The sequence below is a fragment of the Eubalaena glacialis genome, chromosome 3 (assembly GCF_028564815.1).
Source record: "Eubalaena glacialis isolate mEubGla1 chromosome 3, mEubGla1.1.hap2.+ XY, whole genome shotgun sequence".
In the NCBI taxonomy this organism is placed as follows: Eukaryota; Metazoa; Chordata; class Mammalia; order Artiodactyla; family Balaenidae; genus Eubalaena; species Eubalaena glacialis.
The window spans coordinates 17,983,787-17,998,608 of record NC_083718.1 but is presented as its reverse complement, the minus strand read 5'-3'; the positions used below and the strand labels follow the sequence as shown (position 1 = coordinate 17,998,608).

The 14,822-nt window shown below is 40.9% G+C and overlaps 1 long non-coding RNA gene across 2 annotated transcripts in view; it reads left to right on the top strand.

The window, feature by feature from the left end:
* Nucleotides 1–12,610, top strand: part of LOC133087724 (uncharacterized) — a 232,671-nt gene extending 220,061 nt beyond the window's left edge. For both annotated transcript variants that reach the window (XR_009700439.1, XR_009700438.1), the window contains exon 4: nt 12,308–12,610. This is a non-coding gene — a long non-coding RNA (uncharacterized LOC133087724). The remainder of the gene's footprint in view (nt 1–12,307) is intronic.
* Nucleotides 12,611–14,822: the final 2,212 nt, after the last annotated feature.

Below are 14,822 nucleotides of genomic sequence, written 5' to 3'. Positions count from 1 at the left end.
TCCAATCGAACAGATGTGGTCAGCTGTTGATTGGGCCCAGAGGAGAAGAAATTAAAGGCATCCAAAACAACAGTGAGTAGGAAATAAGGGTGAGCAAAGGTGAGTAGATGCACAGTGTCTTTCCTTTGGGGTCGTTGTGTTTCCTTTCCTCATACTTGTCCAAGTTTCCCCTTTTTCTCTGTAAGGAGATTTTCCAAGTCTTTTTCTCTCCTTGGCTTTCTTTGCTTGGTCATAAGCATAGGTGTGTCCAGGATAGCAAATCTTTCTCATTACCTTCCAAGCTGTCACAGTTGAGCTGGAATTTTGAATGATGCTCAATAAGTGTTGCCAGTTTCCATAATTCAGAGACTTATACATCCATTAAGAGGGTATCCAGGCCCCATGGCGTTTCTATTAGCCATTTCATTGAAAAATCACCAACTAAATTCATGGATCCATCGAATAATTAAGTTGGAAGGGGATGTGGAGTCCTCATTCCAAACTCCTTCTTTCCCTCACCCCATATAACAATCCCCACCATGCCATCTCTGCAGGATTTCATTCAGCCTCAGCTCAGACAACTCCAAGCACTGGGAGTTCACACCCTTCTAAGACATGTTTGTCCAGCTCTAATGATGAGAAAGTTCTTCTTCATCTTGAGCCAGAATCTGCATTCCTATGATTTTTCACTCATTCTTAGCTCTCCCTCTAGAGCAGCATGGAATAAATATAATCCTCCTTTCACACTCAATTTCTGCTAATTCTTTCCTCATCTGGACTAAGCAGCCTCAGTTCTTCCACTGTCTCTCTGAGCAAAGTCCAGTGGGTTGTCCAGTTTGGCACACTTGACTTATACTGAACTTGAAGTCAACTCTAAGGCCTTTGTCTTTTCCAGATACATTGCTGTAATCCACCTCTCCCTCATGTTACACCTTATCCAGATGATTTTTTTGAGGCTAAGTGGGAGAGCTTTATTTTTATCTTCTTCAAATTTCATTGTTAGTTTGCACCTATCATTCAAGCTTTTTCCCAGTATTGATCTAGTTTATTAGCTATACCTCCTGTGTTTTTGAGTCATTCCACAGATCTGATATCTGCTTTCAATATATATCTTCAATTGGCTGGCAAGAATGCTGAAAAAAACAGGGTCCCTATACATGTGAGTGAAGATGTCCTTCGAGGGAGGAGTGGAATGGCAGCTGTCGCTACTCCTCCCAAATCCCCCCAAATCCCCTTTCTTTTTCCTACACACTGGTCATGGGTAAGCTTCTCCTCTCTCAGCCAGCAGCCATCTCTTTGCTGGAGGGCTGTGTCCTCAAGCCATCAGAGCCCATGTTGCCTGTGCTCACGGTGAGCTTTTCTGGGAATTAATGTTTTCCTGTGGAATCTAAAAATATGGTACAAATGAACTTATTTACAAAACAGAAATAGAGTCACAGATGTAGAAAACAAACATATGGTTAACCAAGGGGGAAGGGGTGGGGGGGGGAGGGATAAACTGGGAGACTGGTACTGACATATACAGACTACTATATATAAAATAGATAAACTAATAAGGACCTACCATATAGCACAGGGAACTCTACTCAATACTCCGTAATGACCTATATGGGAAAAGAATCTAAAAAAGAGTGGATATATGTATATGTATCGCTGATTCACTTTGCTGTACACCTGAAACTAACACAACATTGTAAATCAACTATACTCCAGTAAAAAATTATTTTTTAAAAAAAGACTTGAGATGGGTAATAAAAATAAAATAAAACAAAATGTTTTCCTACGGGTAGCCCTTAACCAATGACCATTGAATACACTGGAGTATAAATACCCCAGCTGTCTTGTACTTAATTCAACCACCTCTGAGGTGTGACCTCTACTGCTCAAAGCCCCCTGCATGATTAAGTCAAAGCAGCCTCCATGGCCGAAAACATGCCCTTGCTTAGCCTCCCAGTGTGTGAGTGTGTGTGTGTGTGTGTGTGTGTGTGTAAACTATATAGAAAATCATCATCCCATCCCTAATTCAATAATCTATTCTTTCACCATTTGTGTTCAATGGCTCCTTTATCATATATATTTTTTGTCTTTTAGAATAATCTATTTCTTCTGTTGATTGATCTGTCAGTTCTACACTGATAGAAGAATATGTGGTAGAGAAAGTTCTTTCTTCATCCATTTCTTTTAACCACAGCGTTTTGGATGCCTTTTTAATTTGAAGATTGTTCTCATGAATAGAGAATACAGAGCAAAAGTGGAATTAAGAAATTCTGCCTTTTTATTTTTTTATCTCTTAATATTATATATATATATATGCCCCTAGTATTAACGCTTCTTAATGATTTCTTTTATTCTGAATGTGATTTTAAAAGGCATTTTCACTATTGGTACCATTTGTTACAAACAGAAGTCATTCTGGAGTATATCATTCTTGACTATTTTTACCATCTGATAGGTAAAAAGTCCATCAAGGCAAAAATCAAAGAGGTTTCAGGTATTTATCGGGATGAGGTGGCAAGAATCTGTGTAGCTATTTGAAGTTCTCCATTTCTACTTGCACGTGCTCTGTATTAAGAAAGCATAATGTGTCCTCCTTCTGACAAACAGCTTCTAGACTACTTTTATGAAAATAACATCTATATTACTATAGCAAATGCTTTCTATCCTCATATCAAATGTCTTTAAGTTTTTCACAATGCTTATATTCTTGGGTGGGGTTTCCAAGCAGTGAAAGACAGTGTTATCCCTTTATCCATCTAACAGATACTTCTGGATTGACCTAGGTAGACTATTTCATCATCATAGGCTAGCCCTGGGAACATTACGTATGTTCTTATTCTTACCATTAATAGATCAAGTCTGAAGCCTTGCATTTGGTGTCCAGACATTTTTTTCCTACTGTTTTATTCAGTGAATCTGAATATGCCCTCCCTGACTAATCTTATTTCTAGGTTAGATTTCTTCTTCCCCTTCTCCTCCTCCTCCTCTTTCTCATCCTCCCCACCCTCCTTCCCTCCTTCTCCTTCTCCTTCCTCCCTTTCTTCTCCTTCTTCTCTTCCTCCTCCTCCCCCTCCTCCTCCTCCCCCTCCTCCCCTCCCCTCCTCCTCCCCTCCCCCTCCCCCTCCCCCTCCTCCTCCCCCTCCCCCTCCTCCTCCCCCTCCCCCTCCTCCTCCTTCTCCTCCTCCTCCTCCTCCTCCTCTCAAAGTAAGCCACCCACCTCAACTGCTTTTTTATAATGTGGTGAAGATATAAATAAATAAATACATATATATACACACACACACACACATACAGGGATAAATATTGATAGATGAGTTATATCTGTAATCTCTATTGTATCCACATTAGTTATTTTCCTCTTTTTTCAATCAAATTTTAGTTTTATAGAGTAATAGAATTTTAAGCCTCAAAAATACTTCAGGTAAAATCTAACCTAACCCCATAATACTTTTGTAGATGCAAAAATTGAGAATAAGAATTTATGTAGCTTATTCAAGTTCACAGAGTCAGTTATATTGAGTGGTCTAAACTTAGAATTCTAGTTTTCTGTTAAACATTCTTCCTAATTTACCATATTGCTTATCCCACCCATCACCCCAGGAAGGAAGCGATCATGAGAATGGAAAATGAAAGAAAATAGACTTGGTCATTTTATCCCCCTGGTTAAGTAGAATAAAAATACTGAGATGTAGCACTATCTGAAAAGAAATATTTTAACGAAATTTGGGAATTGCTTAATGATTTTCAGTATCAGTGCAAACCTTGCCCTTTGTTAGGTGGAAGAAAAAACTACAAAATGGCTGTGTGTTTTAGAAACAAAACATTTGCATTTTCTACATGTCAGCAGCACCACAGAGTAGCAGTAATATGGTTACAAAAGCACTAGGTGTGAGCACATATCTGCTTATGTTCCTTGCTTCTTTTCTTGGCTGGACAAATTAACCAACCAGCAGAGAAGCAACATATCGAATGCATGGGGGAATGCACAGGGAAACCCAGTTGTTAAATGTGTCAAAATGCATATTTTAAAATGTTCATCAACTCACTTTGAAAAATGCTCTACCACCTAAACTCAATGTCAGTGAATGACAGCAAGTGTTCCAGATGGTGGCTTATGAATGTCTGTGGGAGACATGAAAGCAAATCAAACCGAAGAAAGAACTGTTTTTCAGTTGGGAGAGGGGGTGAAGGATAAATTTCAGGCAGAGGCAACATTTACGCTGAGTTTGAAAGGTAGATGGGATGGACCTTTAGTGTTCATGCCCAAACCTTTAGTGTTTGGATTGGGCTCCAGAGACCTGACCAGACTAGAGGTAATTGACTAAATTTAAACACCATAATTAGGCTGAGAAAAATTCAAGAAGAATATACATTTTTTGGTTTGTCTTTCAGGTGACCTGAGGCACTATATATGCTTGGGTTTCCCTATTGATGTCAGTAACGTGTGTGTCTTTTTGTTTTCAACTGATAAGTGGAATAACCTGATAACACCCAAAGTTAAGAAGTTTCTCACATACTGGATATTTTTCTAAAAAATTCTGCACATATTTCTTTCCATCACATATATTTAGCACAATAGAGTGTTTTTCCATCTAAAAATATTATAGTGAATCCCTTTACTAAACAGTGTTAGTTCATACACGTATGCTTTGGATAAATATGATTTTTTTAATGTATAGTTGGTTTGAAGTGGAGTAGATTTCTTTTAACCCACTCAGATATTGCTAGTAAAGCAACTAATATAAAGGAGCATAGATATAAATGGTAGGGAACAAATACAATCCCTACTCTAAGAGAAACATCTAATAATGTGTGAAGATATTTCAACTGATATCAGAGAGGTCGTGAACAACACTGGTTTTGTTTCATTCTTTGAGGGAAGGACTAAAGAGGGGAGAGAATAATGTCCTTTTTTTCCTACTTGGTTGTGAGACTGTCGTCAGCATTGGCTTTAATCCTGGATAATCAACTTTTCTAGCAACAGGATAGAAGGAAGGAGGGTTTGTTAGTGATTTGAGCAATTTCCAAACTAGAACTGACTTAGTTTTTTCTGCTTCCTGACATATTGTCAAATCATTTTTATGAGCCCTTATGTGATTCATTGAGCCGTTTGGAGAGGGTCAGAGGGCAAGGGTGCCATTTACCAGAGCAGGTTTAAGCTGGAGAAGGCGAGGTCAGAGGGGAAGAGAAAGCCTCATTACTCTGGGAGGATTCTAGGGGCCAGCTCTGAGCCTGCCTGACTGTGTTAAGCTCACATGGGGTGTTTGTTAGCACAGAACGGCGAGCTGCAGGTGCTCTGTGCTCTACAGAGTCTTCAGAGATCAGCCTCGAAGGTTTCTGTTGCTATAAAGAGGATTAAAAGGATTTAAAAACATGGCTGGCCTGTCCAACTGCTAGCATATTTGCCAACATTTGCCAAGAGGGAGGAAAAAAGGGTAGGCTGTATCAGCTACAAGTCCTGGTAGTTGGGGGAAACATACTTTTCAGGTTTCTTTTTTTCTTCTCTTTTTCTCCTTTTTTTTTTTTTTTTTAAAATAGCCTGAATGTAGAACTGTAGCACTTTCAACTGGAACTCATTAGAAATTCATGGAGCAGAAAATGTAAGGAGTTCTGGAAACAGGGACTTTGAAAGGCCAGAAGTGAGTTATAAATAAACTGCTGCTGATATTCATTTTTTTTCTGGTGGTTAAATACACTTACTACACCAGAAAGCTAACGTGGAGTGAACCAGGTGATTTTTGACCTGAAAACCCAGTTTACGCTGAGAAGCACGTTGACATTTATGGACTCACTTACCACATACAGATATCATAACAGCCATTACACATTCTCAAAAAGCGCTTTTGCTCTCCTGTATGGGCTGCAGAAATTGACAGCCATCGCCTGCAGGTGAAAGCATGAAGACCACACATCTGGAATCCTTGTTAAGGCACCACTGTTCCTTCTTGTTGTTAATGGTTTTTAACATCAAATTCCAATTTCTTTGCTTTCAGCTTAGCCCGGGTTCAATAATCTGCCTTTAGTGGTTCTGATTCCTCTATAGTGCTCATTGATTTTCAACAAGTTCCAGAGAAGAAGCAGAGAACTGAGTTAGCTGTGTGATCTTAGGTAAATTAAATAACCTCTCTGAGCTAGCTTCCTCATTGATCAAATGGAGATAATAATAAATTGCTCTATCCCCCTACTAAGCGTCAGCATTTTAAAAATAGGAATAAGGCTGAAACTAAAGAAAACTTGCTTACTTGTACTTATAGGTTAGCTGTGAAGACACACACACACACAGCCAGATCTTCCATTCGCATTACACCAAGTCTCCAATATCTAGGGTAATACTGTAAAAGTTTGCTTGTATAAGGGGGGTCGATTTTGGAGGACACCATAGAAACCTTTGATTTGAATATGTCATATCATGTAATGTTTGTTCTAGGAATTCCTAACCTGGGTCCATTGACACTGCAGACCCAAGGACTTAGAAGTCCACACCCCTAGAAACTGAATGCAGACATTTAGTGTGCAATACAAGCATTTTTCTGGAAAGACATTCCATAGCTTTTATCTGATTCTTTTTTTTTTTTTAATTTATTCTACTTTTTGGCTGCATTAGGTCTTCATTGCTGCGCGCAGGCTTTCTCTAGTTGTGGCGAGCGGGTCTACTCTTCGTTGTGGTGTGCGGGCTTCTCCTTGCAGTGGCTTCTCTTGTCGCAGAGCACAGGCTGTAGGCGCGCAGGCTTCAGTAGTTGTGGCATGTGGACTCAGCAGTTGTGGCTCGCAGGCTCTAGAGCACAGGCTCAGTAGTTGTGGTGCACAGGCTTAGTTGCTCCACGGCATGTGGGATCATCCTGGACCAGGGCTCGAACCCATGTCCCCTGCATTGGCAGGTGGGTTCTTAACCACTGCGCCACCAGGGAAGCCCCTTTTATCTGATTCTTGAGTGAGTCTGCAAGCCTTGAAATATTTAAGAACCAATATTCTGTAAGTTCTAGGACTGTAAGGCAGTAGGTGAAAACATAGGCTGTCTCTCCAAGGAAACAGGTAACTCCTGTCTCTTCAAAGAGATAGACAACTCTTGGTTTTTTCTCACAGCTTTTCCTCTTAACCACTTTTTCCTCCATCTCATCAGTTTTTGGTAATGCTCAATAAGCATTAGCTATTGTTTTAATATGTTGATATCATGTAGCATCTTGATAGGCAAGTGAGACATGGAAGGAGATTTTGCCCTTGATTAACTTGCTGTTGAGTAACTTGAAGAGATCAGATACATTAATATGAAACCATCAGAAACAATGATGAGATTATATGGAAAGAACTCAAAAAAATGATACAGATCCTTTTGCATGTATTGAGATTGAGGAGCAATCTGTGTAAGTTGACATAGGGACACTGGATGAAGAGAAGTTGGACAACCCATCAGGAGATTGAGGGGGGGAAGGAGTCAGCTTCAGGTTGAGAAGGATCCAGAGGTAAATTTAGCCAGACAGGTCAAAGCAAGATTGTGGAGAGTCCAGAATATGTGGAATTCAGATCTGACCTGGAGGTGATGGGAGCCTTAAATGGCTTTGAGAAGGAAAATTACATGATGAAAACACTATTTTCAAAGCATTAATTTGGCATATGTGGGCGGGATGGAGTCGTGTGAAGAGGGACTGGAGTTGGAGAGCAAGCTGGGAGCCGTGGCAATAATTGAGGTGTGAGGTGATGCGGACCCGCTCCAGGAGGGGGTTGTTGGTGAAATGTGTTGGGGCAGGAGGTGAGCATTGTATCCACCTTAATTGCTTGTTTCCTACAATTTCTGCTTCTAATCACAGTTTGCCTTGGCTATTAAACCTTCCTGACTGAAATATTCATTCCCGTTTTCCAACAGAGGAAGGAAGGAGGGAAGGAAGGAAGTGAAGGAAGGAGGGAGGGACGAAGGGAATTGTTGGAGCAGATGGGGGCTCTGGTGTGGGGACTGGATTTTAATGAACAAAGGTGGTCTCAGGGAAAGAAGGAGGAAGGGGTAGGGATGTTCATTTGAATTTATTCAATTTAGGAATAACTTCCTTGGAACTTCCCTGGTGGTCCAGTGCTTAAGACTCCGTGCTTTCACTGCAGGGGGCATGGGTTCAATCCCTGGTAGGGGAACTAAGATCCCACATGCCACCTGGCCCAGCCAAAAAGAGAAAAAGTTAAAAGGAGTAACTTCCTTAAAAAGAACCAACGTGAGTGCAGAATGAGTGATTCTGTTCTCCTGTTGACACCAGAAAGGGCCATAAGATGCTGAGAAAAGCATTTGCGCTTCTAATTGAGTACCTAAAGAGATGGCTTTCAAACATTTTTGACCAACACTCCATGATAAAAAAAAAAAAAGTTCACATTACAATTGAACATATACAAATATAAGCATAAACATAATTGAAATGCAAGTTATCTAGAACATTCCTACTCTTGTTACCTGTGATACACTCTGATACTTTTCTAATCTATGTATGTATGTTTGCATTTTTACAAAGGATCATTGTGACTCACTAATCAACTAGTGGGTTGCAACCTGCTCCTTACAAACCATAAGCCTTTAAGACCCTGGGACCCAGCACCAGAATCAGGAGATTCATGGATTCACAGGCATAAGGGAAATGAGTTCGCTGGCTTCTGCTTCCTGCCCACCTGCCCCACCCAAGCCTTTCTTCTCTCTGGAGTTTCAAGAGCTGAGAATAAAGGGAGACAGCTGTTCCATTAAGTTTAGAACTCAGTTTCTGAACCTGATTTCAGATTCAGTGCCTGTACCCAAATGCTCTGGCAGTGCCAGTCTACTCACTAGCTTGAGGGTTCTCACTTGGGACATGAGGCCCACACACAAAGATCCATCAACCAGGTTCACTCCCTAATGAGACCAAACCCAGACACAATGGCCACGATTGGTGCAGACATTTTAATGTCTTGGGCTGGTTCCTTATATTATCCTTGGCTCTAGTGGACCAAGGCACACACAGTAACATTCTTTACCTGCAGTTAGCTGGAATTTCAAACTAGGTGGAATTCTTTCCTACCTTTGAAACCACAAAATAAAATCTAAGAAATAGGATCTTTTGCAAACCGTGGCTGTGCATTGATGCAGAGGGGGGAAAGGCAAGCCCATGGCCTCAGGTTGGAAATAACTTTTTAAACGTCTGATTTTGATCATGAGGCCAAATTATCTGGGCATACGGTGGTCATTAAAGCCTCCTGTCTAGAAGCCCCTCATGTGCGTATATGCATACCTGTGATTTAGCATTCTGGCTCAACGGCATGTAGAACATCAAAGCAGAGAAGAAAAAGTGAACGAAGGCAATGAAAATCAATCTGGTTTAAGGGAATTGGTTCTGGCTATGAACTAAGCTAGTTATCAATATCCTGGAAAGAAAAATGCAGAGTATCAATTCTAGGAGCCATAAATCAAAATAGTGGGTACAGTTATTCCCACTTATGTGCTCACCTGTTTTTTTTTTTTTTTTTTTAATGTCTTTTGCCTTTTATTTCTTTTGTGTAACTTTAGGGGTCTGCTTGGATTCTTTTTTTTTTTTTTTTTAATTAATTAATTAATTAATTTATTTATTTATTTATTTTTGGCTGTGTTGGATCTTCGTTTCTGTGGGAGGACTTTCTCTAGTTGCGGCGAGCGGGGGCCACTCTTCATCGCGGTGCGCGGGCCTCTCACTATCGCGGCCTCTCTTGTTGCGGAGCACAGGCTCCAGACGCGCAGGCTCAGTAGTTGTGGCTCACGGGCCCAGTTGCTCCGCGGCATGCGGGATCTTCCCAGACCAGGGCTCGAACCCGTGTCCCCTGCATTGGCAGGCAGACTCTCAACCGCTGCGCCACCAGGGAAGCCCACCTGTTTTTTTAAAAAAGGCAAAAGCTGTGAGGATAACTCTGGTGGGAATGAACTCTAGTATTTTTTCAGTGGTCATTCTTCCTTTAGGAACAGTGACCCGCTTGTAACCTGACCTTGACCATTTCCCTGGAAATTTAAGTTTATATTGGAGACAGTACTGAGTGTCTTGGTGGGCCCCTGGTTTCCTTTACAGTCGGAGGATTGGGTGGATGTGTCGTCTGCTCAATTTCCAAGTAACTGCCCCCCCCCAAATGGTTGTAGAACTGTGGTACATTAATCCCCACAGAAGGAAGTCACTGGTTGAGTTTTGGAATTACATGGAAAATTTTGTGTGTATCTATGGGCATGAATTTTCCTAGGAAGAGGGCCATACCTTTCATTGGTCTGCCAAAAAGATCTGTAAAAAGTTTACAAATCACTGCCCCAGAATATCACCAACACCTAGAGGTGACAAAGTAATAGGATCATCAGGCTCTGTCTTCAGGGACCACTCAAACCATGAATCAGAAAATGAAAACACCAAAGGCAGTTGTGTGTGACCACATGGAAAGTGACTTCAGTCAGGGTAGAGTGCTGGGGTAGCCTGGGACATGGTTTGGGTTTCTGTGTAGGCCAGCTTCCCTCTGCCCCATGGCTATGCATGATATGGCAATGAACTTATAATGTGAGGGACCTATTGTAAAGAAGGGACTATTAGGAGAAAGACAGTTTAAATCCACCTCTGCCACTGTGAAATCAGCTCAAAACTCACATTCAGCTGACAGCAGCCCGTAGCCATGAGAGAATACCAGAGTTTTAGTATTGGAAGAAACTTGTGGACACCCAGATGAATCTCCATTCAATATAGCAATCCTTCCAAACTGTTCACAGTCAGTGGCGCCCACTCTCCTACTTGACCCTCGTCACTGTAGAACAGCATCCAAGGATTTTAGGACCTGGATCCTGGCTGTCCCTCCATTCTCTCCTGACACACCCTGCTTATCTTATGCCCTACTCTACTGGATGCTCTAATGGCTGTAGAATGTATCCTTGAAGCCTGAACATGCACTTTCCCAGATGCTTGGAGTGTTGGCTGCTGATGAATCTCAGATAAATTCTTTTCCAGGAATCCTTCAGTCATAGAGTGCTGCCTTGCCTAGGTTACGCCCCCTGTCCTGAGGCTGCCCTCATCCACTGATCAATGCAACAGTACAAAGACCTGGACCATTTTAATCAATTTGGGATGACTCTGAAGGACCACCTCAGCTCTAGAGCTCCCTTCAAGATTGACCAAGGTCTCTGTGGTACCACTGCTTCTCAACTGAACATCCCTCTCTGCCCAATCCTGTTCCCTCACTCTCTTCCAGGTGATACTCCCAGAGCAGTGCTCAATGAACCTCCCGCTTACAAACCTCTGCCTCAGAGTCTGTTTCCCAGAGAACCAGACCTAAGACTCCCAGTGACTGAACTGTGTATAATTCCCTGGAAATCTCATATTCCTTCATACCTCCTCATTTTTTTTCCTTTGCCTGACTACCTTCCTTTCGTTAGACATCTAGGTAACGTCTAGACAACCTAGATCTCACGATTTGTCTCAGACACTCTCTCATACAGAAAGTCTTTCTGGAGAACTATATATGCTTCACTGGTGCTTCTGTAGCACCCTCTTCCCCACTCTGTAATAGACGTTGATGTTGCTATATGATATTAAAGTCATCTGCCTCTTCAACTAGATTAGAGGCTACTAGCCCTCAGGGTTTGTGGCTAATTCATTGTATCTCATCCATATGACCGTGCTTGGAGGAGATACTCAGTAATTCTGTATTAATCTGATTTCTGAGAGTAGAGTCCAGATTCTGCATTTCCATCATACATTAAGGTCAGTAAAGACGCTTTGACTGGCCTACCAATTGCTGGTGGTTAAAAAGATGTGGTGCATTCAGGGAACATTTGGGCTGTTCTAAACCAAGAGGTAAAGCTTCTTGGAACCATAGGTCAAAGTTCCGTAAACCTATAAGAAACTACTGAGCCAGGTCCATTGAGCATTGAGACAAAACCTAGAAATTTGATGACTACCTGCTGACGAAAGAAAACTAGCTGAAGAAGGAATGTTTGCATCTTGTGGAAATATGGGTCTCTGGAAGCAGCAAAATTTAATAACAGTGTTCTTCAAGAGACTCAGAAACCCTCTTGTGAAGAATCCCTCAATGACCGGAAAGCTGTCCTTGAAGAACTCAGAAGTTTCCACGTGATGGCAATACCTACTAATACATGTTGTTCTCCTGATATTAAGCCATTTACCCCCGAATCCCTGAAGTCTACTGTGATATTTATCCTCCAAGATGGCCCCCAATGACTTTTCCTCCTCCCTTGTGCAGTGTCCTGCCATGTTAAAAAGTACTGATCTGTGTAAACAATAGAATATCATGGAGTGTGATGGAGAATGATTTCCAAGGCAAGGTCATAAAAGTCATTTCATTATGGTTTCTGCCTTCCCGACTTTAGGATAGCCTGTTTTGGAGGAAGCAAGCTGCCATGTTGTGAGGACACACAAACAGCCCTATATTGAGGTCCATCTGGCAAGAAACTGGGGGCTCCTGCTAACAGCCAACACTGCTTGCCAGTCATATGAGTGAGCTGTCTTGGAAGTGAATTCTTCAGATGCCGTGACCCTGGCCAACTTCTTGACTGACTCCTTTTGACAGACCCTTGGACAGACCACATCCATCCAGCTAAGTCATTCTTGAATTCCTAAGTTTTGAGCTAGTTTGTTGCACAGCAATAGATAACTAACACATCTGTTGAATAAAATAAGTGAAACCTATCTCTGTCATATGCTTCAGATTCACATTGAAACAAAAATACAGATCACCTAATGTAATGCCATATATTTTGTGAAGCGATTTAAAATAAATTATCTTGTTAACTTTTTATGGTAACTCTATTATGGAGGTATAATTAGTCTTATTTTTACATAGTAGAGAGCTGAGGCTCAGAGAAGTAAAGCAATTTAACCATGGTCTCACATCTAGAAAGGAAGTTAGAACTTTCACCCAGTTCTCACTGATCAGAAATCCCCTAACTATTGTACCTGCTAGTTTCAAAGGACAGAGGAAACCAAAAGAGCCATAACAGAAGGATGTGGTGTTCAGTGGTTGAGATAACACTAGATCTTTACCTTCCTGTACTGGTACAACTAATTATTTTATACCTTGACTAAAAATGTGACACAGCTGCATAATCTATTTTCTTTTATGTTTCATTTTATTTTTTCAGAGTTCTTTTTTAGACAAAATATCAAGTGAAAAAGTATTGATTCTAGTGAGGGAGTAGGCTTTGAGAAAGTCTGTGTGAAAACTATTAATTATGTGTTTTATTTGGGTATTTAGACACAGGGATAATCTTCATCTCTTCACACGAACATTAAGTCACATTTAACAGCTCTTGCAGACCTCTATATACCTGACTATAATACTGCATAAAAACAAATGAAATCCACATCAGGACCTAGGCCGTGTTTTATTTTCACCACTGTACCCCAATGCCTAACTCCATAGATATGGTAGATAATGTTTGTAGACTATTATAACATATCACAGGCTGCTTTATAAAACAGACTTTTACCTTTAAACCAAGGAAAAGACTGTCACTATAATATTTACATATATATTTTCTGCTATATAGAAAGAAACACAAGAATCTGAAACATAATTCAAACATGAACACATTTCTTCATGGGGATTATTCAACTCTTATACAATAGAATAGTAAATGGTATCTGAAGTCTGAACCCTATTATCTTTAGTCACATTAAAGAAAAAGTTTAGGTAGAACAGTAAAGTATCACTCTTTTTTTTTTAACATCTTTATTGGAGTATAACTGCTTTACAATGTTGTGTTCGTTTCTGCTGTATAACAAAGTGAATCAGCTATATGGATACATATATCAACATATCCCCTTCCCTCTTGCGTCTCCCTCCCACCCTCTCTATCCCACACCTCTAGGTGGTCACAAAACACGAAGCTGATCTCCCTGTGCTATGCAGCTGCTTCGCAGTAGCTATCTATTTTACATTTGGTAGTGTATATAGGTCAATGCTACTCTCTCACTTCGTCCCAGCTTACCCTTCCCCCTCCCAGTGTCCTCAAGTCCATTCTCTACATCTGCGTCTTTATTCCTGTCCTGCCCCTAGGTTCATCAGAACCATTTTTTTTTTTGATTCCATATATATGTGTTGGCATACAGTATTTGTTTTTCTCTTTCTGACTTACTTCACTCTGTATGACAGACTCTAGGTCCATCCACCTCACTACAAATAACTCAATTTCGTTTCTTTTTATGGCTGACTAATATTCCAGTGTATATATGTGCCACACCTTCTTTATCCATTCATCTGTTGATGGACACTTAGGTTGCTTCCATGTCCTGGCTATTGCAAATAGTGCTGCAGTGAACATTGGAGTACATGTGTCTTTCTGAATTATGGTTTTCTCTGGGTATATTCCCAGTAGTGGGATTGCTGGGTCATATGGTAGTTCTATTTTTAGTTTTTTAAGGAACATCCATACTGTTCTCCATAGTGACTGTATCAATTTACCTTCCCACCAACAGTGCAAGAGGGTTCCCTTTTCTCCACACCCTCTCCAGCATTTATTGTTTGTAGATTTTTTGATGATGGCCATTCTGACTGGTGTGAGGTGATACCTCATTGTGGTTTTGATTTACGTTTCTCTAATGATTAGTGATGTTGAGCATCCTTTCATGTGTTTGTTGGCAATCTGTATATCTTCTTTAGAGAAATGTCTATTTAGGTCTTCCGCCCATTTTTGTTTTTTGGGTTTTTTTTATAAATCTATTTATTTAATTTTGGCTGTGTTGAGTCTTTGTTGCTGTGCACGGAATTTCTCTAGTTGCGGCGAGTGGGGGCTACCCTTCATTGCTACATGTGTGCTTCTCATTGCGGTGGCTTCTCTTGTTGCGGAGCATGGGCTCTAGGTGCACGGGCTTCATTAGCTGTGG